General features: G+C 36.9%; 1 pseudogene; it reads right to left on the minus strand.

Annotated features, from left to right (window-relative positions):
* Positions 1–5,147: 5,147 nt before the first annotated feature.
* LOC149210043 (bifunctional riboflavin biosynthesis protein RIBA 1, chloroplastic pseudogene) lies at positions 5,148–20,954 on the minus strand (annotated as a pseudogene).
* Between the last annotated feature and the right edge of the window lie 3,818 nt (positions 20,955–24,772).

The raw sequence follows: 24,772 nt of genomic DNA on the forward strand, positions 1-24,772 counted from the left end.
AGTGGGTTATACTAATAACAATAAGGGGTTACACTAGTAGTATAGGGGCCTAACATTTATGCTTAGTACATAAATAACCTCATTAAATTCAATCACGACTCTAGGGTCATCTAGAGGTCAACCTATAAACCTCCCTTTTTGATGAAAATGACAAGAGTAGTGAAAACATTCACAATTGTAGGCCTCATATAACATGAGAGGTAACAAGCCACAGAACCAAATTATCCATGTGCAACCTGCTTGGGTGGGGTCATCAACTAGATTAATTCACATGCCATATGATGGGTAATAGGGCTCACCAATCATGCATTTATTTATTGGTTGGGGATGTCCACCATCTTCAGAGGATATGTTGTCATTCCCCTACCAAATACGTGACATGTTCACTCACACATGGGGGCACCTACCCTAACAATTACTCATACATACATCAAAAATGACATGTGACAATTTTTGTAATAGTCTATGAGTCAAGTTTTCGTACATAAATGTGCTAGATGAACTACTTTTATGATTTTATGTGTTCTATTTCTTTCACTGATAAATGACATAATCCATTCTGATGTATGCATGAGAATGTCTTTTATCCTTATCTCCTTTATCTTAGATGGGACCTATTTGCATTAAGTATGTGTCCCACCTATAAGGGATGCATCCACTGATGGAGAAATTAGTGGATCTATGCTTGTTGTCAACCCACCCTAAATGGATCCAACCACCATCAAATGCAAAATGAAAGTGGATTGGCTTAGACTTTATTGTTTCCCTATCCATGAGGTACAAGGAAACTATTGGGGACATCTCTTTTTCTTTTGGGATGTTACCCACATCCCAAAATATTGGTGATGTAAATGTCCCTGAGGATGGGCAGATGTCCCTCAACTGTCTTAGGAATGTCTAATTTCCACCTGTCAAAACTAGTTCGTCTTAAGTGCGCTTGATGAAAAGTGAAAACAAATCTAGAATTCCCTTGGGTGCGCTAGCATGGGATACAAAGGAAGGCAAGCAAGAAGTGGTGTTACTATTAGAGCTATCAGTAAATAAAAAATATTGGCAACAAAATATAGAGTTCAAGACTGTATTCTTCTACTAGTCACCATGCTTAATAATGAGACCCATTCTCTAGAGTCTCCTTGCTTAATAGTAAAGACCCCATGATGTAGAGGATTGTTGAGAATCTCACAATACTTTATTAGATGATAATCAAAATATTGTCCAAATTGCAAAAGCTAATAATTTCAAGTCACTTTCCTAATATTTGTTTGAAGGCAATATATGTTCTTTTTGAAGGAATTCTTAAAAACCTTCAACAAAGTCTCAGGTTATTGCAAAATTGTGTTACCTCCTAGGTATATAGGAGTTGTTACTTAAGCATACTTACTACTTTGGTCAGCTATTTGACATTTGTTAAGCAAGTTTTCTTGCCACATTATCATTTATATTGAAATGTTGGAAGTCGTTGTATTTTAGTTTATCCCAATGGAGTTGCCTAAATTCCTTAAACTTATCCAACAAATATTTTAGCACTCTACATGCTATTGGAAAGTGAAGTCATTTTCTTAGCAATTGATTCCTTTTCCTTCTCATTTGTGTGAATATAATTTGTTTGGTGTCTTATGATTAATCATTAACCTATAAATCTAACAAATCAGTATATGCCCATTACTTCTATAGTTATGATAGTAGTAGATGGTATTGGTTGCGTATTGTTTAGTTTCCTTTTATCATTCATCTCATTTTATTATATGTCTTTTGTAGGTTGTTGGCCATGTTTTTCTTGTAATAATATGTTTTTGGACATTTTGTCTATTGGTGCATTTTTTGGAGGTTTCTCTGACATTGGAACCAGCTTAGAGGCACCAGAAGTTGTAGCATTTTGGGTAGCAGTTCTGGTAGATTGTGAGGGAATTGAACTAGACAAACATTCTTGTTGGCTATTGGGACAAGGCCATCACCAAAACCTCATCAAATGAAATCATAACTCTAGCGTCATCTAAATTTCAACCTGTAAACCTCCCTTTTTTGATGGAAATGACAAGAGTAATAAAAATATTCACAAGTGTAGGCCTCATATAACATGACAAGTAATAAACTAGAGAGCCACAATTATCCAAGTGCAGCCTACTTGGGTGGGGTCTTCAACTGGATTAATTCTCATGCCATATGATGGGTAACAAGGCCCACCAATCATGCATTTATTTATTGGTTGGGGATGCCCACCAACCTGGGAGGATATGTTGTCATTCCCCTACCAAATATGTGAGAGGTGCACCTACACATGGGGACACCTACCCTGACAATTACTCATACGTACATTAGAAATGACATGTGACAATTTCTGTAAGAGTCTAAGACTCAAGTCTTCATACATAACTGTGTTAGATGAAATACTTTTAGTCTATTTCTATCACTGATAAATGATATAGTCCATACTCATGTATGCATGAGATTTTTTTTATCCTTGTCTCTTTTATCTTGAATGGGACCTAGTTGCAATAAGGATGTGTCCCACCCCTAAGGGATGCATCCACTGATGGATCAATCAGTGGATCTATGCTCATTTTCAACCCACCCTGAATGGATTCGGCCACCATCAGATGCAAAATGAAAGTGGGTTGGCTTAGAATTTAGTGTTTCCCTGTCCATGAGGTACAAGGAAACTATTGGGGACATCTCATTTTCTTTTGGGATGTTACCCACATCCCAGAAAACTGGTGATGTAAATGTCCCTGAGGATGGGCAGATGTCCCTCAAGTGTCTTAGGAATGTCTGGTTGTCACCTGTCAAAACTAGTTCCTCTTAAGTGTGCTTGATGAAAAGTGATAACAAATCTAACATTCCCTTGGGTGCGTTAGCATGGGATATAGAGGAAGGGAAGAAAGAAGTGGTGTTACTATTAGAGCTATCAGTAAATAAAAAATATTGGCAACAAAATATAGAGTTCAAGACTATATTCTTCTACTAGTCACCATGCTTAATAATGAAGACCCATTCTCTAGAGTCACCTTGCTTAATAGTAAAGACCCCATGCTATAGAGGATTGTTGGGAATCTCACAATACGTTATTAGATGATAATCAAAATATTGTCCAAATTGCAGAAGCTAATAATTTCAAGTCACTTTCCTAATATTTATCTGAAGGAAATATATGTTCTTTCTGAAGCAATTCTTAAAAACCTTCAACAAAGTCTTAGGTTATTGCAACATTGTGTGATCTCCTAGGTATATAGGAGTTGTTACTTAAGCACACTTACTACTTTGGTGAGCTATTTGACATTTGTTAAGCAAGTTTTCTTGCCACATGATCATTTATATTGAAAGGTTGGAAGTCGTTGTATTTTAGTTTATCCCAATGGAGTTTCCTAAATTCCTTAAGCTTATCCAACAAATATTTTAGCACTCTACACGCTATTGGAAAGTGAACTCATTTGCTTAGCAGTTGATTCCTTTGTCCTTCTTATTTGTGTGAATACAATTTTTTTGGTTTCTTATGATAAATCATTAACCTATAATTCTAACAAATTTGTATATGCCCATTACTTCTATAGTTCTGACAGTAGTAGATGGTATTGGTCTCATTATAATTTTCGTCTTTTGTAGGTTGTTGGTCATGTTTTTCTTGTAATAATAAGTTTTTGGACATTTTGTCTACTGGTGCACTTTCTGGAGGTTTCTCTGACACAAGAACCATCTTAGAGGCACCAGAAGTTGTAGCATTTTGGGTAGAAGTTCTGGTAGATTGTGAGGGAATTGAACAAAACAGACATGCTTGTTGGCTATTGGGATGAGGCCATCACCAAAACCTCATCAAATGCAATCAAAACTCTAGGGCCATCTAAAGGTCAACCTGTAAATCTCCCCTTGTGATGGAAATGACAAGAGTAGTGGAAATATTCACAAGTGTAGGCCTCATATAACATGAGAGGTAACAAGCCAGAGAGCCAAAATTCTCCAAGTGTAGCTTGCTTGGTTGGGGTCTTCAACTAGATTAATTCTCATGCCATATGATGGGTAATAGGGCCCACCAATCATGCATTTATTTGTTGGTTGGGGATGCCCACCAGCCTGGGAGGATATGTTGTCATTCCCCTACCAAATATGTGAGATGTGCACCCACACATGGGGACACCTACCTTGAAAATTACTCATACATACATCAAGAATGACATGTGACATTTTTTGTAAGAGTCTAAGACTCAAGTCTTCATACATAACTGTGTTAGATGAAATACTTTTATGATTTTATGTGTTCTATTTATGTCACTGATAAATGATATAGTCCATTCTCATGTACAGGAAGTGTAAGGCTCATAATTATGGGTAGTGTACAAAATCAATTACAACAGTCTTCCTTTTGGCTAATTTGTAGTAGTTGAAGTGTATTTACCCTTTCAAAATCATCCATGATTTTCACCTTGTTTCGATTCTCATCCACAACACACTGTTGGACATTCACATTTGCCTATTTTTCTACACAATCTATTATCGTTATGCTTGAAAACAACCTCATACTCTTGGTGAAGCCACAACTTACTGCTAGATCATGTGTATTGATATCCTTATTGTCCCTTTCCTTTTTTGAAGGAGTATTTTTTGTTTCTTCAGTTTTTTGACTTTCAGTGGAATTGAGTGGTCTTTCTAAGGTTTCTTATCTTTGCCTCCTCTCTGTGTTTTTTTCTTCCCATTTTATCTCTTGGTCTTCACTTCTCCAGATATTTTCTTTAATTCCCTTCGAATTACTTCAAACTCTTTTATTATGTCACTAGTGCTTAGAGTCTATTTTTACAAAATAGTACATGTCTCAAGTGAATCACACTTGACAAGCTCTTTCCCATGCCGATATCAATATAAACTTTGGCACATGTAATGAAGGCCTCATCTTTATAAATATTATGATAGGGAAAAAGCTACCAATAGACTCCAGGGTTCTTGGTAGCTACCCATAGACTATTAGTTGATATAATCATGAAGACCTTGTTCATATATGATGACCAGCCATCTCAAGTAGTTGTGGAGGATTTCATATCAAAAGCACTAAGAGAACCTACATTTGTAAAAAAATTTGTTACTCCTCTTGTTCAATCTGCTAAGAAACATGTGAAGGTTGGGTTGCTTTTTAGATTCCTTAGCACTGTTATTCATGGGAGTCAACAAGCAGCCAACAAGAGGCACATTAGCTTCAACAATATTTGGCTTTCATCACGAAGATTGTAAGCTAACATTTTATGTCCCAAACCAATACCAATATCCTCATGACACAAGTAAACCAACACTCCTCTCCCAGCTAGCTCAATCTATTGCATAGTTAGTTCCAGTTGGTTTTCATAGTCACACCTAGCCAACCCAAAGATATCTCCCATGAGACATTTAGAATGAACCCTCACCAATACATCTAGTCCATCACCCATGTTACTCTTAACCATGGAAATATGTTCCATGCCTTCCCACTTTGAACGGTAGCAATATGCTTGAAATGGTCTCGACATTGTAGGCAACCTAACAATAGCACTTAGTTCAGCCAACTTTTCACGTTTCTTCTTGTAACCAACGCGATCTGCAATAGATATAAGTGGTAAATTATGCTCCTTTGTAAATTTTTGCAACCTTGGTAAGTGATCCATTGAACCATCATCATCAACTATCTCATAAAGCACTGCAGTAGGATTTAATCTTGCTAATGTTGGCAGATCCACGGATGCTTCTGTATGACCAGATCTCTGTAGGACTCCCCCTTCTCTGTATTTCAGAGGGAAGGTATGACCAAGTCTCCTAAAATCACCAAGTTTAGAATATGGAGATGTGAGGGCCAAAATTATCTTCGCCCTATCTATTGTTGATACCTCAGTATTTGTACCCTCTTTTGCATCCACATATATTCTAAATGCAGTAAGAAGCTTCTATTCATTTTCTTTGTCTGGTACCATAAGTGGCAATTCAAGCCTTCTTAGGACTTCTTCCTTTATGGAAGATGATTTCTGCAGTTGATTCAAGCTAGTTATAGTTTCTACTTTAGTGTAAAGTTATATCTTCTTCACTTTTGTATTATCCCTTTTGTTTGATTCTTTTGTAATAGTCATATTTTTTATGACACTAACATAAACAAAGCTATGACGGAGTTGCAAGATGTGTGAGGTTGGAGCTTACTCGACACTTAATTGTTTTTATTCTTAGATTCATTGCAGCACATAGGTGACTTTGTCCCATCTTCTCATCGTCTTTCTTTAAACAATCATCTAACTTGTGATTATTACCAGTTGCCTCCCAAGGAGCCATATCAGGCATATCAGGTAAAGTTGTAAGGACACTATTAATTTTTCTCGCCAATAGATATTCTGGGTCTCTAACAGAAGAAACAACTGCTAGTGTATGTTCAAGGTTACTAGATGGACTCTCTGTATGTAACATAAGAATAACAGGTTCATACATAGGCAGAATATACACATGCTTCCCATTCCTAACATATTAGCGTTCATGAGCCTGCACTGCATCCCCTAATCTTATTTTAAGATGTTATCTAACAACTTTGTTCCTTTTGACATTATGCTCTTCACAAGTGTCATCAGCCACAACAATGAAAATCATATCCTTTCTCTTTTCACTCTTAACAAGGGTGCTATTTCCCCTGAAAAACTGCAATGCTTTCATAGGCTCCTCTTGCTGTAGTCCCCCACTAGATTCATTACCAGAAAGTACTTCAAGAAAGCCTTCAAGATTAGAAACACATGTCAAACTCAGGAAAGGATTATCTTTTAAAATAATTGGCCTGTCGAATCAGATAAGTGTGGGTCTTAAAAGTGATTATAGTTGCATATGTGTTTTAGGTAGATCACCTAATGGAGGAGGCTTGTCTTGAAAGTCCTCATAAAAGTCTGCCTTTATGATAATGAAATTCTCGAAGGGATATACACCATGGAACATTTCAGAGGCCATGAGTACTGATTCAACTTGGGCTTTTCGGGTTCCTTCTGCAAACTAAGATTTCTGTTATTCTCCTCTTGAAATTGATTGATTCCATATTGTCCACATACAGACCACAATTGCTCAGGGCCTTTTCTATGCATGCAGAGAGGAGCTTCAATTTGAATGGGAATAGAAGACAATGTCCAGGGTGCATATGTATTAAGGCTTCCTCTACTCTGTTGCATCTCATTCCAAAGAACACCTCCTAGGTCGTGAAGATGATTAGAAACACTTCCATATAAAGCTAAAAATTCAACTAAGATGTCCCCTTCACTAGCAATAGGGTCATCTACCCTTTCAGCTGGGAATAATAGTAATCCTAGATATAACAAACTTTGCTTTCAATTTGAATATTTGAAGAGTGGACTGCAATTGTTTAAGGTACAGTCTCTTTGGAAAACTGAAGGAGATCCGTTGGTTGGTTTATACTTCAAATGATTACCCTCATCCACTATAAATTTTCTTTCAACATACATTGAATTTCTACAGTGTTCAAAAAAATGGTGTAATTTATAAACAACCAGGTCAGATTTACAAATCCCACACCAACCTTTGCTAAAAAACACCAAGGCATCCTTCACAAAATAGTGTTGTTTCGTTCATTGCAGACCAGTAAAGGTTTCAATGGACAATGTTGTTGCTACTAATTTCTTCTTCTCAAGTTTTGAGACACGCTTGAGCAAAGCCTTATTTAGACCTTCCTCATTATTTCCACTATGGAGGTTTTTATTTATCTGTAGATTTTGCTTTATATTAATGACATCAGAGGCATTATTTACCATAGGAATCTCTTGCTCAAGCTCCGAGCCAATACCATTTACATTATTCACATCAGTTTACATAATCTGTTTCTTGGGAAATCCTAATTTTGGTTGATGCAACTTTCTACATTTTTCTATAGCGGGAGTTAATTGTTATCTTCCTGGCACATGGTTCTTTTCAACCAGGATTCCACCCAAAACTTATACGTTCTATTGTTATGTTTCTGCTACTTCGGTATTGGATGCATAAGTTCAACTTTGGTATTAGATGCATATCCTAGGAAAATTATGAAATGGATAAAAATGTTCCTTGACAGAATAATCCTACCCCCTTCTCTCCACAGATGTTTCCTTAAGAATCTCCATCAAAGAACCCAATCAGGGGGGTCATGTGAGGCTCCAGGAAATTTGGTCCTTCTTAGAATTTTTCTAGTTTGAAGAGAAAAATATTCCATGTAGATAGAAACAATCTTAGAAGCTTGAAGAAGAATGAAAATACTCACATTTTGGAAGATTACCATGTTCTTGAGCAACCAGATACCCCAGGCAACAGAAATAGGTATAGTGAATTTTTTTTTTATACTTCTCCCCCATGTGAAAAAGAAGCAACTCAAAGGGGATCTGATCCAGATTCTCCCTAATGCCCAAAACTAGAAGAACTATGTTGGGTCCCTATAATACTAGTGATTACCCCATTACTATTGTAGTTATACCCCTTATTTATATTGTTGTGCCCCTATTACCCCCATATTGTTATTTCTGTGCCCCATAGAATCCCTCTATTGTTATTTTTGTGGCTTTATATTATTATTGTTAGGTCGGCTGGATTATATTGTGACTCCTTAAACTCCTATATATAGAAAGGAGGTTTTGTCATTTGTATCATCCAAGAATTGTTCATTTATGTAATGTAAAGGAGGTTGCCCCCTCGAAGAGGTTGAATTCTAAGGCGTTGTTCTTTCTTTTCTATCTTTTCTTGAGCTGGTTTCATAACATTTAGTATCAGAGCTTTGGATTCTAGGGTTTTGCTTCTCCAAACAGGTCATCGTGGCATTTTCGCTATAACGTTTTTTCTGTGACGTTTCAGAGGTCGCAAAAAAAACCCATTTGAGAAGAAATGGCGCTGAACCTTGGGTCCCAATTTCAGATCTTTTTGCGCGATATTTGCGGAGATATGCTCTGAGGAAGTTGGTCTTTTTGCAGACTCCTGAATTACATTCAAAACAGGTGACCTAGGGAAAATCGTCATAACTTTCTCTCTGGGGATCAGATTGCAATTTCATAAGAAGGTACAGAAAGAGGACGGACTGTAGTTTCTTGTATATCTTTTTCAGAACCAAAGGTCGAAAATTGTACACGTGGCACTTCATACAAGTTCACTCTTCTGGAGATTGTGCATAACTCTTTCTTGGAGAATCCAATTTGGATCAGACTGGTGGCATTGGAAAGAGGACACAGAGAGCTACTATAGATCACAATTTTAGAACTAGATGATTGGAAAGTACAGAGATACATCAGAAGCAATATCAAGCTCCTACAAAGTGAAAAAATGTGTGTATATTTTTTTAAATTTTTGCTTAAGCTTGGTTTGAAAATTTATTTTGAAGGAATTAAAAGGGCATAGTAGAGCATTATTATCGGTAACTGATGCCCCGAGGAAAGAAAATGCAAACACCTAGTAAGGAACCTGAAAGCTCTAGCATGACTCATGAAGAAGAGGAAGAAATGAAACATGATATATCAAAATTACAAGACCAAGTGCAACAACTATCCTTTACACAAAAAGGAACAGAATCTAAGATGGATGGTTTAAAGAAAGATGTAGAAGCTAAGATGGATGGTTTAAAGAAAGGTGTAGAAGCTAAGATGGACTGTTTAAAGAAAGGCGTAGAAGCTAAGATGGATGGCATGGAAGCTAAGGTGAATGGCATGGACGCTAAAATTGATGGCATGGATGATAAGATGGAAGAATTGAAGATAAATATGAATAAGTTGCTACAAGAAATGGTCACTAAGGGTGAAAGAGTACTAAAGGAAACTCATGATGAGAACAAAAGAAATGTTAATCATGATTCCATAGACTCTAATGTTGGATCGAAGACTCACCATTTTCCAAAAATCGATATGAGGAAGTTTGATGGCAAGGATCCCGCCACATGGATATTACAGATGGAGCAATTCTTCGATCTCAATAATGTGCAAAACACACAAAAGGTACGTATGGCAACTTTATATTTGGAACCAAATCAGTTTGTATGGTATCAATGGCTTTGTTCTCGTAAACAATTTATCACTTGGGCAATTTTTACGGAAGAATTGATAGCACATTATGAGGATACAAAAAGCAACACTTTTTTTAGCCAATTGATAAGTCTCAAACAAATGGGTTCAATAATGGAGCACATTGAGGAGTTCCAAAAATTGAACATAAGGGTAAAAGATATTCTAGAGGAGCATAGGATTGATGTGTTCATAGGGTCTTTAAAGGATAATATCCAACATGATGTGCGCCTTTGGGAACCTGATTCATTAGAGAAGGCATTCAGGTTAGCAAGAAAAATGGAAAGCAAAATTATGGCAACGAGGAAGCATACCATTCACAACTATAAAGACGTAAGTGTTTTTGCCCATAGTCTTCCACAACCTACAAGGTTGACACCACAACAATTGGAAGAAAAAAGAGCAAAAGGGCTTTGTTACAATTGTGATAGCAAATACACAAAAGGTCATAAGTGTGTTGAGAAGAAATTATTCTACATAGATTGTGAAGAGGAAGAAGAAAAGGAGCAAGAAAGGTCAAAAGAAGAGGATATATTCCAGGAACAAAGCCTAGATGAAGAACAAATAAATCTGACCATATCTTGTAATGCATTGGCGGGAATTACCACTCCTCAAACCATCAAGATAGAAGGACAAATCAAGAAGAAAAAGGTAATAGTGTTGATTGATTCAGGAAGCACCCACAATTTTATTCATTGTAGGGTAGAAAAAGAATTGAATTGCTTCCTATATCCAGCACCAGAGTGTCAAGTGATGATTGCAAATGGAGGAACAATAAATTGTTCTGGAAAGTGCCATAATATCAAGCTATCCATGGGAGAATATGTATTGACTAGCCCAATGCTTTCCATTCCAATGGGAGGTGCTGATGTTGTACTAGGAGTCCAATGGCTACAATCCTTGGGTACAATAGCTTTTAATTTTCAAGAAATTTTCATGAAATTTTCTGTGGAAGGAAAGGAAGTTGAATTAAGGGGTATTGCAGGGAAACCAGGAAAGATAATCAGCTCTAATGGCATGACAAAGCTTCTAAAAAAGGAGAAAAGAGGTGTAATTGCACAATTATGTTCGCTAGATGTTTCCACATTGGAATCATCTATTTCTCCAGATCTCCAAAAAGTCCTGGACAATCATTCCAAGGTATTTGAGACTCCCAAAGGTCTCCCACCTATGCGTGATCATGATCATGCTATTCATCTGATTCCAGGAAGTGTTCCTCCAAACATCAGGCCGTACAGATATCCATATGTCCAAAAAAGTGAAATTGAACGTATGGTTGCAGAAATGCTAGAGGCTGGTATAATTCAACTGAGTCAAAGTTATTTCTTAGCTCTAGTAGTATTGGTGCACAAGAAGGATGGATCATGGCGCATGTGTCCAGATTATAGGGAGCTCAACAAGCTCACTATTAAAGATAAGTTCCCCATTCCTGTCATTGATGAATTACTGGATGAATTGCATGGATCAATTTACTTCACCAAGTTGGATCTTCGTCGGGATATCATCAAATCAGAATGAAGATTGAAGACATTCCGAAAATGACATTTAGAACTCATGAGGGTCATTATGAATTTTTGGTCATGCCTTTTGGCCTTACCAATGCACCTTCAACATTTCAAGATTTGATGAATTCAATTTTCAAACCATTCCTTAGAAAATTTGTGTTAGTATTTTTTGATGATATACTAATCTACAGCAAGTCTTGGAAGGATCATGTTGAACATGTTGACAGGGTGCTACAACTATTGGAGGAGAAACAATTATATGCAAAAAGATCCAAATGTTTCTTTGGAGTCCAGGAGGTGGAATATTTGGGTCATATTGTATCTCATGAAGGAGTTAAGGTAGACCCTAGCAAAATTAAAGCCATTAAGGAATGGAAAATCCCCACATCCATAAAGCATCTGCGAGGATTTCTTGGGTTGACAGGGTATTATCGCAAGTTCGTTAAGAATTATGGGAGAATAGCATGACCTCTAACAACATTATTGAAGAAAGATTCATTTTCATGGACTCCGGAAGCAACAAAGGCCTTTAAACATCTTAAAGAGGCAATGTGCCAAGCACTGGTCTTAGCTACACCGGACTTCTGTTGATGCCTCGAAAATCACTGCAACAACATTGGGGGATAACCACCCGGTCCGGACCTTAAAGCAACTCCTTTTCCGTTTGGTGTGGTGGCTCCGACTGGTTTAACTAGGTCCAGTTACCTTCTCCCTATTGCTATTGGTTTATGATGTATCTTTACATACCAATAGACAGGGATATCAGATCACTTCTTCTTGCTGATCAGGCAAGAGAATGACCCTTAAGCTGATTTGGGTTCAGCCAAGCCACAACTAAAGTTTTGCCTCTTTGAGGAGAGGACTTAAAAGAATGTAGAATTTACTCTAAATGCAAGCTTATTCTATGATGCAAGCAAAAGAAACTAATCTAAATCCTATCTTAATTAGGCAGATATAGATCTAACCCAACTAAGAGCAAGATAATTAAAGTATTGAGATTTAAATGTCTTGTTTATAATGAATATCAAGTTAATGAAGTAGTTCAATTAACTGATATTATAGTTACCAAAACACATCCTATTGAGACCTCTTAACTGAAATAATAAACCAACAACATTCAAGAAGTAGTTCATAAAAATGATATTAATTATCAAATCAGTAAATCCAATAATTGAATAATGATATGTGGAAATAGTTCACAACACATTACCATTCAATAAATCAGTTTTATAAGACAGATTTCTGAGTAAATAGTTACTCAGAAATCAGATTTTAATTCATAAGAACAGAGATACCTAATAACAAGATTGAGACAAATTACCCATATTGACAATAGTGCACAAACATGAATAAAATGAGACATTCCTGTTACCATAAAAATGAAACTGATATTTGAAACAGTAGTATTAAAAATACCAATTTATTGCATCCATTTCTCTGATCTTGGTCTCCAACAGTCCTTTACATTGCTTGAACTTCTGCCTTCAAAGCTAAAGCCACAATAGTGAAAAATCTTCCCCTCATACATAATTCAAGATACAAAGGAAAAAACCTCAATAATCCCCAGATCTGAGATTTTCTCTCCTCTCTCCTACAATTCTAAATTCCTATTACAGTAGTGCTTTTTTTAGAAGTCTAGCATTGCAGAGGAGAGCAGCCTTGATTCCCTTTTGCAATCTATTACTTATACTATTTATGAAGGAATTCTTGAGAGAAGAGTTTGTTGAAGAGAAATCTGTTAAATACAATTTTACTTGCTCAAAGTTCTGATCTTCAATTGCTGGAGCATTCTCATAGATTGAGATCTTTTTCTCCATATTCTTTTCACCATTTTCCTGCAAAAAGAAATCAAAATAAATTAAAATGCAACAATAAAATCAACATGGCATTGCTGGCATTTAAATTAAATCCAATCAAATTCTATTTAAATAAATAATTGAAAATAAAATATAAACTTTCTCTTGATGCCTGGGATGGTTTAATTAGACAGAGATATGATTAACCAATGGATCTGCAATTAGAAGAGGTTTTGGACAAATGAAAATGAAGAAAATAACTCAGAAAATTGATTTTGTTTTCAAAATTCGGAGCTTGATCTTCTGCCTGATTTTTGACCCAATAAATGATTAAATCTGTTAGTAAAACCTCTTCAAAAATGTTCTCTTCGATTTTCTCTTTCCAATGGGCCGTCCTGGGCCTCATTTGGCCAAGTAAACCTCATTCTATGAGCTTCCAAAGCTGATGAGTCAAATCTGGCATGAATCTAGAAATTCTGTTGCTGGGCTAAAAAAATCAAAATTCTCATTAAAAATTAAATCCTAAATTAGAATTCTAATTAATTCTAAATTAATTGTTAATTATAAACTAAACTAATTATTAATAAACTATTTATTAATTTAACTAACTGATATTTAATTAACTATTTATAAACAAATTTAATCTAATTAAAAAAAACTAATTAATATTAATTTAAATCAATCAAATTAATTAAATATTATATATTAATTAATCTGATTAATTTAAAATTCATTAATTAAATAATATATATTAACTAATTTAAAATATTAAATAATTACTTTAATATGTTATATTATAACTTAAACTAATATACCAACCTACCTTTTATTAACTCCACTCATACGTATGAGTGAGTTGAAAAAAACAAATGGAGTATAAGCTTTATAACCTAAGTTAATGCCCCATTGAGTTATGAAGCCATCGCATATCGGCCATCAGGAAGGAGAGGGATATCGGGGGTTTATAAAATGCATTGCGAACAAAACTTCCGACCCGATATCGCATCGGGGGTATGGTGTGTATCGGGGGTTTTTAAACTTGCCATATATGAAACTCCCGATGCGATATGTTTTTTTTTATATATTAAATTTAAGTTTAATTAAATTAATTATATTTTAAATAATAATTAATTTAATTAATCTGAGATTTAATATTAACAATCAATTTTGATTTTGATTTTATTTTAGGAGGGTTATTTTATAAACTACAGCCACTCTTAAAAAAAATAACTACAACCACTTCGAAAATTTTGGGTTTTCGAGATTAATAATTGATTTAGAAATTGGAGTAAATTTCTTAAATCTCGATACTTAATGATTTGGCCGCATAACTAAAAATGAAAAATGTTAGTAAAAATTCGCTACGGGTTAATATTTAAAATGAATACCTTATTGAACTAATTTATTTACAAAATGCAATATTGTACATTTTATGCATTTTTAACCCAGGCTAGATAAATGATGAGACTTCAAAGGAGTGCCATTTTCAAACCAATTGACCAAATGAGGGGAAACAAGCGTCAATGGGAAGCTTATAAAAAATCGATTCTAACAAAGCAATCAAAACAAGAATCCAAAGAAAATGTAAAATTAACAAAAGCGTAGGGCAATCAACTAAATAAAAATCCAAAAAGGTGTTTAGCCAAAATTTTTATAGAGAGGGTCCCCATTATTTGAAGTGAACAAGTCAAAAATGGGGGGGGGGTTGTGTTTTTACCATAACAACTTCACAAAAACCTTTATTGTGGAATGTGATGCTTCAGGAAATGGAATTGGTGCTGTTCTAATGCAAGATGAAAGACCCATTGCTTTTGAAAGTCGTCCAATCAAGGGAAAGTTTTTAAGCAAAGCTATTTATGAGAAGGAAATGTTGGCAATACTCCATGCACTTAAGAAATGGCGACCCTACCTAATGGGAAGACACTTCAAGGTAAAAACGGATCATGATAGCCTTAAATACTTTTTAGAACAAAGATTATCCTCTGAAGAGCAACAAAAGTGGGTCACAAAGATGTTGGGTTATGACTTTGAAATCATCTACAAAAAAGGGAAGCAAAATGTGGTGGCAGATGCACTCTCAAGAAAGGATGAGGATATGGAAGCATTGTTGTGTGCCATTTCTATTATCCAACCAGATTGGATAAATGAAGCAAATGAGGAATGGAAGAATGACGAAGAAGTGTGGGCACTTATTCGAAAGCTACAACAAGATTCCCGTACTTCTGATACATTTAGCTGGAAAAATGATTCGTTATGGTACAAAGATCGCTTATACCTCTGTAAGAATTCCCAACTAAAACAAAAGATTCTTATGGAATTGCACACTTCTCCCTTAGGAGGGCACTCAAGATTTTTAAAAACTTACCACAGGGTTAAGAAGGAATTTTTTTGGGATGGCCTTAAATCAGATATTCAAAAGTTTGTGGCGGAATGTTTGGTTTGCCAACAAAATAAAGTTGAAACAATTAAGACACCGGGTCTATTACAACCTTTATCCATTCCAAGCCAACGTTGGGAGGAGGTTTCAATGGATTTTATCACAGGTTTACCCAAGTCTGAGGGAAAGAGTGTCATCATGGTGGTAGTTGACAGAATTACCAAGTATGCACACTTTTGTGCATTATCACATCCATTTAAAGCCAGTACAGTTTCTACTGCATTTATGGAAACAGTTCAAAAGCTACATGGAAACCAAAAGATTATTGTAAGTGACAGAGATCCCATTTTCACTGGAAATTTTTGGACAGAATTATTTTCTTGTCTTGGTACTCAGTTAGCTCATAGCTCATCTTATCATCCTCAATCTGATGGGCAAACTGAGATAGTAAACAAATGTTTGGAAGGATATCTTCGTTGCTTTGTATCTGATAAACAGACACAATGGGTCAAATGGTTGCCTCTGGCTGAATGGTGGTATAACACTTCCTTCCATACAGCAACAAAAATGACCCCATTTATGGCACTTTATGGGTACCAGCCACCATCCATCACATCATATTTAAGAGAAAATTCTAAGGTTCAGGTAGTGGAACATCACATCGAACATCAACAACAAGTCCTCCAACTCTTAAAGGATAACCTCGTGTTGGCACAAAATAGAATGAAACAACAGGCAGATCAACATCGCAGTGAAAGAAGTTTTGATGTAGGTGATTGGGTATTCCTACGGCTACAACCATATAAGAAAATGTCCCTAAAGCAAGCTAAGAAGGATAATAAATTATCACCAAAGTATTATGGTCCATACAAGGTGTTGCAAAAGATTGGTACTATGGCATACAAATTGGAGCTTCCTGTAGCTTCTCGATTGCACCCAGTTTTCCATGTTTCATGTTTAAAGAAGGTTATAGGCGACAAGCTCCCAGATCAAACAATATTGCCAGAACTTGACAAGGAAGGAAAAATTATATTGGAACCGGAAGCAGTCACAGAAACAAGAACTCGACAGCTACAAAATCGATCAATTTCAGAGTATCTTATCAAGTGGAAGAACTTATCCGCTGAAGATTCCACATCGGAGGATGAGAATTTTATGCAGAAGTATCCAGAACTACTCAAGCGTTGAGGACAACACTTTTTTGAAGGAGAGGGGCATGTTGGGTCCCTATAATACTAGTGATTACCCCATTACTATTGTAGTTATACCCCTTATTTATATTGTTGTGCCCCTATTACCCCCATATTGTTATTTCTGTGCCCCATAGAATCCCTCTATTGTTATTTTTGTGGCTTTATATTATTATTGTTAGGTCGGCTGGATTATATTGTGACTCCTTAGACTCCTATATATAGAAAGGAGGTTTTGTCATTTGTATCATCCAAGAATTGTTCATTTATGTAATGTAAAGGAGGTTGCCCCCTCGAAGAGGCTGAATTCTAAGGCGTTGTTCTTTCTTTTCTATCTTTTCTTGAGTTGGTTTCATAACAAACTGCATGCCAAATTTTCTTATCAGTAGGACAACAAATAAAAAGATGTTCAATAGATTCATCGAACTATTTTCAGAGGAAACAATAGTTTGGTCTAGTGAGGCATATTTTTTGCAGGTTCTCCTAGGTTAGAACTTTGTCTTGAAGAAAAAGCAAGGTGAATCATTTTAGGTTGTTGGGAATATTCCATTTCCAAATAAATTTGTTCCACCAACTGGAATCTTGGACCACTGCAGAATGGGCTATTGTATCATATTAAGCAAGACCAACCGTTTCCTTACCTGAGGAGGAATACATCTCCAAACTTGAGTTACTTAAATAGACCCCATTGATAATTTATCTCCTTAATGAAAGAGTTCCACTCCTCTGCCAAAGAACCATCCAGTCCCAATTTAGCATAACTCAACCAGTAGTTCTTAGAAGATAGAGCGAAGACCATTCTTTAGCATTATGGAGGGAGAAGAGGCATTTTTCATTTAGGCATTGGATCAGATCAGAAGATAATTTGAAGACACAAGAACCACCTATAAAGGGGTCCTTTCCTAAGATCACTTTCTTACCATCCCCAACTTTCCAAGAAAGCCAATTAAAAAGGAATGGGAGAGAGTCAATAAGGGTCTTCCAAACAATGGATCCCCTCTTGACAAGTTTGTTTGCTTCTCCTCTAAAAAATTCCATCACCAACATTCTTTTTAGATGCTTTTCCTTTAAAAATTGGCCCCAAAGTCCCACACCAAATAGGCCTCTCCACATAAATTTTAGGGCCAAAGCTTTACCAAACCAATGTAGATTTTTAAAACCCCACCCACCAAGACTTTTTGTTTAGATAGGGAGTCCCAACAGGCTAGGTGAATACATTTCTTACTATTTTACCATTCCTCCATAGGAAGCTGAACATTTTTTTCCTTACGTTATTTATAATAGAAATAGGGATTTTAGCTACAAACAACAAATAGAAAAAAAAAATGCAACGCAGATTTTATTGAGACTTGAATGGAGTAAAAATAATGAAGAAATAAGTTATTATTGGTTTCCTCTCTAGATCTACAAAGGAGACATATTCCATGTCTTATTTCCACTTTAAGAAATTGACTGCAATTAAGGATTTTACCCATAAGAGTATGCCACATCAATATTTTGTTTTAGCTGGTAAAGTTGTCTTCTAAAGATTACACCAACACCACTTAGCATTTACTTCTAAATTTAAAGCCGATTTATATCCTAACTCTATTGTGAAAACACCTCCAACTTCATTCAAACTCTAGATTAAAGAATTGTAGTCTTGTATTAATATAAACCGATCCATTTCTAACTCACATATAAATGTATGCAAAGTAGGAATAAAATCCCCAATCAGGCCTAATATTTAGCAAAGAGCCACCCTTGTGACTATCAACTTGTAGACTTTAGTTTGTTGATTTGATTTAACATGAAATAATTGTATTCATGTAGGTGACAAATCAGGTTCTATAACAAAAGTATGTATTGACTCTAAAACATAATAGTATCTTTTCCCAAGCTAATTTGGAACCATTCCCAACCCTCTAGGCTAGAAATTTCTTCGCAAGAGGGAACACTAATGAAAAATATTTCCAATGATTAGAACCTCCCTAAAATCATTTTAGCTCCTAGTGGATCGAGTCAATAATTGAACCAAGAGCAATATAATTTTGCACAAGAATCTTTTCTGAAGTATTTTAGAGGAAATGAATAGATTTGGCCATTAATGAACACCCAAAGGTAAAATATACTTCAATCCCCAATCTCCCCTAGCCTTAGGTTTTGTTATCTTTTCCTAGCCATCCCAATGATACCTCTTAAAGTTTAAGCACCCTTTCTAGAGGAAATTGTTACAACAATTTTTTATATTTTTTCTACCACTCTTTGGGATTGAGGAAAGAGTGTTAAAAAATAAGGATAGTTTCTAGAATGGATTTGACCAAAACCAACCTACCTCTATGAGAGAGACATTTGTGACACCAAATACTAATCCATTGTTCTAAATTTTTAACAATCCAAAAGGTCTTAACTTTGCTTTGGCTCATAGAAAAATTCCTGTGAATGATATTATTTGTGACATTGAATTCGAGATTTGAGATTTAACCAATTCCACTAAAGATATTATTAGGTAGGATTGCACATTAATCCTTAGAAAGGCTAAACCCCCTAGGAGAAACTTGAGCAAGCTGGAGTTTGAAGCTCTCAAATCTTTGAACAATAACAGGGACATTGTTGTTCTAAAAGCTGACAAAGGGGGTGCAACTATCATTCTTAACAAGGAGGATTACCAGAAGAAGATGTTAGATCACCTTTGTAATAGCGGAAGCTACAGAAAGCTTGTGAAGAACCCCCTAAAAAAGATTTCTAAGGCTGTTGCTCTAGCCATAAAATCGAGTAGTTCTGTTAGCTCCCTTAGCAAGAAGCTTATTGAAGGCAACCCTCTTACCCCCAGGATCTATGGTCTCCCTAAGATCCATAAAGAAGGGGTCCCTCTTCACCCCATTGTCAATACTATTGGTGGGCCCACCTATCTTTTAGCGAAATTTATTGCTAATAAGCTCAAACCCCTCGTTGGATAGACATAATATTTTGTTAAAGATTCAGCTTCGTTCATTAACGAGTTAAAGGATTTTAGATTTGACCCTGAGGATCAACTAGTGAGTTTCGATGTGGTCTCCTTATTCACTAATATTCCCATTAATGAGGCCATTGATGTTATCTATCGCATCACTGATCCCGATACTGCCTTTTTAGTTAAGATTTGTCTCACCTCTACTTTCTTTAGTTTCGAGGGTGAATTCTTCGAGCAGACCTGCGGAGTGGCTATGGGTTCTCCCCTATCCCCCGTTGTGGCCAATCTCTTCATGGAGCATTTTGAATCCAAAGCCCTATCTTCGGCCCTTTACCAACCCAAACTTTAGAAAAGGTTTGTGGATGACACTTGTGTCATTTGGTCTCATAGTAAAGAGAAGTTGGAGCTGTTTTTCCATCATCTTAACAGTCAATCTAACAATATAAAGTTCACTGTTAGCTCTGCTACGCAGCACTAATTTTCTAATGCCGTAGAGAGGTCTTGTTTGTTTGGTTGTGTCCAAAATAGGGCTTACATGGGTCATTTTCCCCTTCTCCTCCTGCTCTGCTCACTCTCCACCACCTCCGTTTCCCTATTTACCTTCTAAACTTGAGAAAGCAAACCCTTTTGGCCTTAGCCCCAAGCGCAAAACCCCAAAGTACCCATAAAACCCTACCATATGTCTTCACACGCTTGTAATCCATCATGCTGCATCCCCACCATTGATCAACCCCTAGCAATCCAACGGCTCCTGTCGCACCTGATAAAGGAGACCTGCTCTACCACTCTCTACCGTCAGATCACCTCTGCCAAAACCTTACAGTCTTTGCATTCATCACGCTGACAACTTGATCAAGCGATAGCATGCGATGGGAGCGGTTTTTCTCTCTCCTCCACTGCTACATGTTGGTCATTGAATGGAATCACTCAGGCCCGGGCATTTACCACTCATCGTCCGAGAGCAGTGTGATGAAAACTGTTACCGCCCAACCAAACCGCCCTCGCCCATTAATCGCCCGTGCAACTCCATTGCCTGATGACTGTCTGATTTGTCTGTTGGAGATCTAATAGCCCAAACACACCCCACTCCCATCTCGACCAATAGCCTCCACTGAGCCATTTCCGCCGTCCATTTTCCCGATCCGATGGTCATCCTTTTCTCTTATTCCAACTGTCTGTGTACCCATGCATCCCACGTCATTGACCATTCTATTTTCCAAAGAAGGAGATGACCATCTCTGTTAGCATTAGTTACAGTAATATCCCCAACAACCATATTTAACATAAAGCATGGCCAAAGGAGAAAAGGACACAACACAACTCTGTAACTGAATTTATCAGTCATGGACTCCACTGGTATGAGCACTCTAACCACCTAAAGGACAACACAACAGTTGTGCAGATCCGATTTACACAGTAAAGAAAGCAACCTTGTTCAAAGACTCCATTAGGCAGTTAAATGCAATTGGTGGTCAATTATGACCCCCCATACCTAAATGTCCAAGTGCCATTGTAATGAAAACTTATAAATATCCAGGAGCAAGATGTAATCATGGTTGGCATTTGATGTAAGGTTCAACTTCTGGAGACTGGAGACATTTTGTCACTTGCAGCGTTTCATCTCCATTTTTAGCAAATACAAGCTTCTTTTGTTGTTAACTGCTTACTGTCCATTTTCCTCTGTTGTAAGCCTGTACTTGATATGATATGTTCTTGATCTCTTGATGTTTAGCACTAGATAACTATCATCTTATCTTTGTGTTAGAATCTTGAATGCATCACTAAATAGGTTGCTCAGGTTTCTTTCTATCTAATGTAGGAGATTTGTGATCCTCTCTTTGCATTAATAGATTAGATTTGCAGGTTTTTGTACTAGTTGCAGCTAGCCATCACATGGTCTTGTGTATCTACTAGTGTGGTTAGTATTCTCCATATTCACCTAATATCTAAACTGTGAGCATTGGTGGTCTAAATCCTTATAGTCTGAGGGTGTTCATGCATGTCTGGAGTGAAACAGAGTAAAAGTGGTTATCTGGCTTGAACCAAACCATCATTCCATCCATTAAAACCTTGTAACAATAGTTGAATTTATATGTTACCAGGCATCTCCAAGCTACAACCTAGGAGAGTTTCTTGGAATTCTAACATAATTGGCGTCGTTGTCGGGGAGAGGAGATTGAAGATCAGGTTCCCTGGGAGAACGACACAGATCCAGCTTTGATGATAGACAAAGTCTGGACACATTTTTTGTTGTAATCATCTATCTGGCGACTCTACTGGAGATCTAACCTTTTGGCGACTCGACATCACAGTTCTGGCTCAGTTCATGAGACATACTTGGAGAAATCCGCAGAAATCACCAGCTGACCCAGTACCTGACCCTGAAAAGATTGTCAAGAAGAGAAAGATATTACAAAAAGGAGCATCAGGACCAAGTAAGCATAAAAAATCTTATGTATCTCTGCAAGAAAGGATTGTAACTGAGCATACACATGTTGAAAACATAGAGCCTAGCACTATCAATGAAGAAATACTCTCAGAGATTCATAAAGCTCCTTGTTCAATAAGTTCCCCTTTGGATCTTAGTCCAAAGGAAACCTCCCTTCCAGTCCATCATATTCCTTTAGCCCTGTCAGTCATTTCTCAACTCCCTACCTTTCAGACTGCTAGCACCCTTCCATCCACCCCAGTCATGGCAGGTCCACAAGCACCCACCAAAATGGAAAGAATCATAGCTACTAGGTATGGACCCCTGGTCCTACCTATTCCTTTGAATGCCATGCCTGCAGGAGAATATCAGAAATACATGCCTAAGTTCACTAGTACAGAGGGAGTAAAGTTGAAGAACACCTCGAGTCTTTTTATAGTTATGCTGATAACCTAGATATCAACGAAGATGATGTGTGGATGAGAGTATTTGTCCAACGTCTTGATGGAGAGGCTAGAAAGTGGTTCAAAGAGTTGACCCCTAGGTCTATAGTAGGCATTAAGGAATTAAATGATGTGTTTTGAAATCATTGGGGAGATAAGAAAGACCTGCTATACTACCATACTGAGTTTGGCAACCTGAAAAGGGAAAATGGGGAGTCATTATCTGACCTTAATAAAAGATTCAATTGTATGTATAGCAAGATACCAGCCGAAGTGAAGCCTATCCCCACCTATGCCAATACCTTTGATTCTGATTTCTGACTGTTGTTAAGAGAGAGAAGATGTGCTTCCCTAGTTGAAATGCAAGATGCAGCCTTGGAGGTGGAATCCAATATCATGGTTGCAGAAAAACTCAAAGGACATGCTGATAGAAGGAGACAGAGAGGTGAATCTTCCTCTTCTTCTTCATCTTCAGATCCCAAAATGGATAGAATGTCTAAAATGATAGAGTCATTGGCCGTTGAAATCTCCAAGCTGAAGGTTGAGCAGAGTTCTGGGAAATCAAGGCTTCCTAATACATTTTCTCTTAGAAATCCAAATCCATATAGAAGAGCAAATGAATGATTACAGATCATTTAGAGGGGCAAAGAGGCTAGCGAGGAACAAAGGGTTAAGACTGCCTTCCACTATGTAGTCATGGAGGAGGAGCAGTTTGAAGAAGAGGATGAGATCCACAATATAGAAGATAAGGGCAGTGCCCCTTTTTTAACCAAAGCTGGCTATGAGAAGTCATTATTCAAAGGTCAAATCAACTAAGAGTGGGATGGAGGAGCTGTTTTACAAATTGAAGATCAACAGAGATATAATTTGAGGTCTTTAATGGATAATGTCCGAGCAGCTCCTACTCATAAATTTGTTGTCCCTGTGGAACAACAAGCTAATAAGCAAAAGCAACTAGCAGTAGATCCCATCATCCTCAAAGCTCCAACCATAGAGGTAAGAGGCCTTCACAGGTCCCCTTCTTCTTTCAGTTCTCAATCAAAAAGACAGAAGCCAAGAATACCCATGCCTCTGATTGAACTAGTGAAGAATGAGTCCCTCAAGAAATCTACCGTTGAAGATCTTGAGCCTAAAGCCAGCCAAGCTTCCAATGACTATCTAAATCTAAAGATTGACCAACCTACTATTATTCTCATCCCAGTGATAAAATATTGTGAAGTCATCTCCCCATCATCCTATGCTCCCCTGACTATTCAGGATAAAATCCTTCATGATTTCCCTTTAGGCACTGGAGCCAGCCATAATTCAATGCCCAAGGCTGACATGGATAAGCTCAGCCTTGACATTACGAAGCCTGCCCAGTTAGCCTCCACACAGCTTAAAAACGCAGCTTGTCAAATCATAGAAGAAGAAGGCCCATAGATTTGGGACACCTTCTTTGATGGGGATTGTTCTAAGAAATCTATAAGAGCAGGTGAAGTCTCTGTGTCCCCCACACAAGAATACCTTGATTCACCACTTATATTTATTGTTCAGGTCACAAATGACACATCCAAGTATACAACAAACCTTATTTTTCAGTAGGTGTACAAAAACTTCCAAGAAAAACATCCAAGGATGAGAGCATACAGAGAGGGGGTGAAATATAAACCATCTCTTCCTGATAAGGTCAAATGCCCCAAAATATTTGAAGTGGGTGATCAAATCAATATGATTTTGCAAGTCTTTGATGAATTGGCTGATGTGCACATTGACCAAGAGAAAGAAACCTTTCATAGAAAGGTAAAAAGGGCCAATCGTCAGTATGATGACTGTTTTCTCAAATAGGATGCACTAAAGGAAAAGAAAGGCAGGGAAATCCTGGTAAATTTGATGCTCTGTGGATAGAAACATTTGTCATCTCTTAGGTCTAGGGGAACAATACTTTCAGGAGGAAAATTTTGGAAGGAGAAATAATTTTTGATGGCCCCATCAATGGGCGGTTTTTGAAAGTTTATTTTGTTTAAGGCTCTCAGGCCTCAGTATTGTAAATACGTTATTTTTATAGTTTTAGTGTAGGCTTAAATAGACTCCATGCCCAATGGAATACTAGGCAATGTT

The sequence above is a fragment of the Pinus tabuliformis genome, chromosome 1_2 (assembly GCF_031772625.1).
Source record: "Pinus tabuliformis cultivar Carrire ecotype Pingquan chromosome 1_2, CPIR1, whole genome shotgun sequence".
Classification (NCBI taxonomy): Eukaryota; Viridiplantae; Streptophyta; class Pinopsida; order Pinales; family Pinaceae; genus Pinus; species Pinus tabuliformis.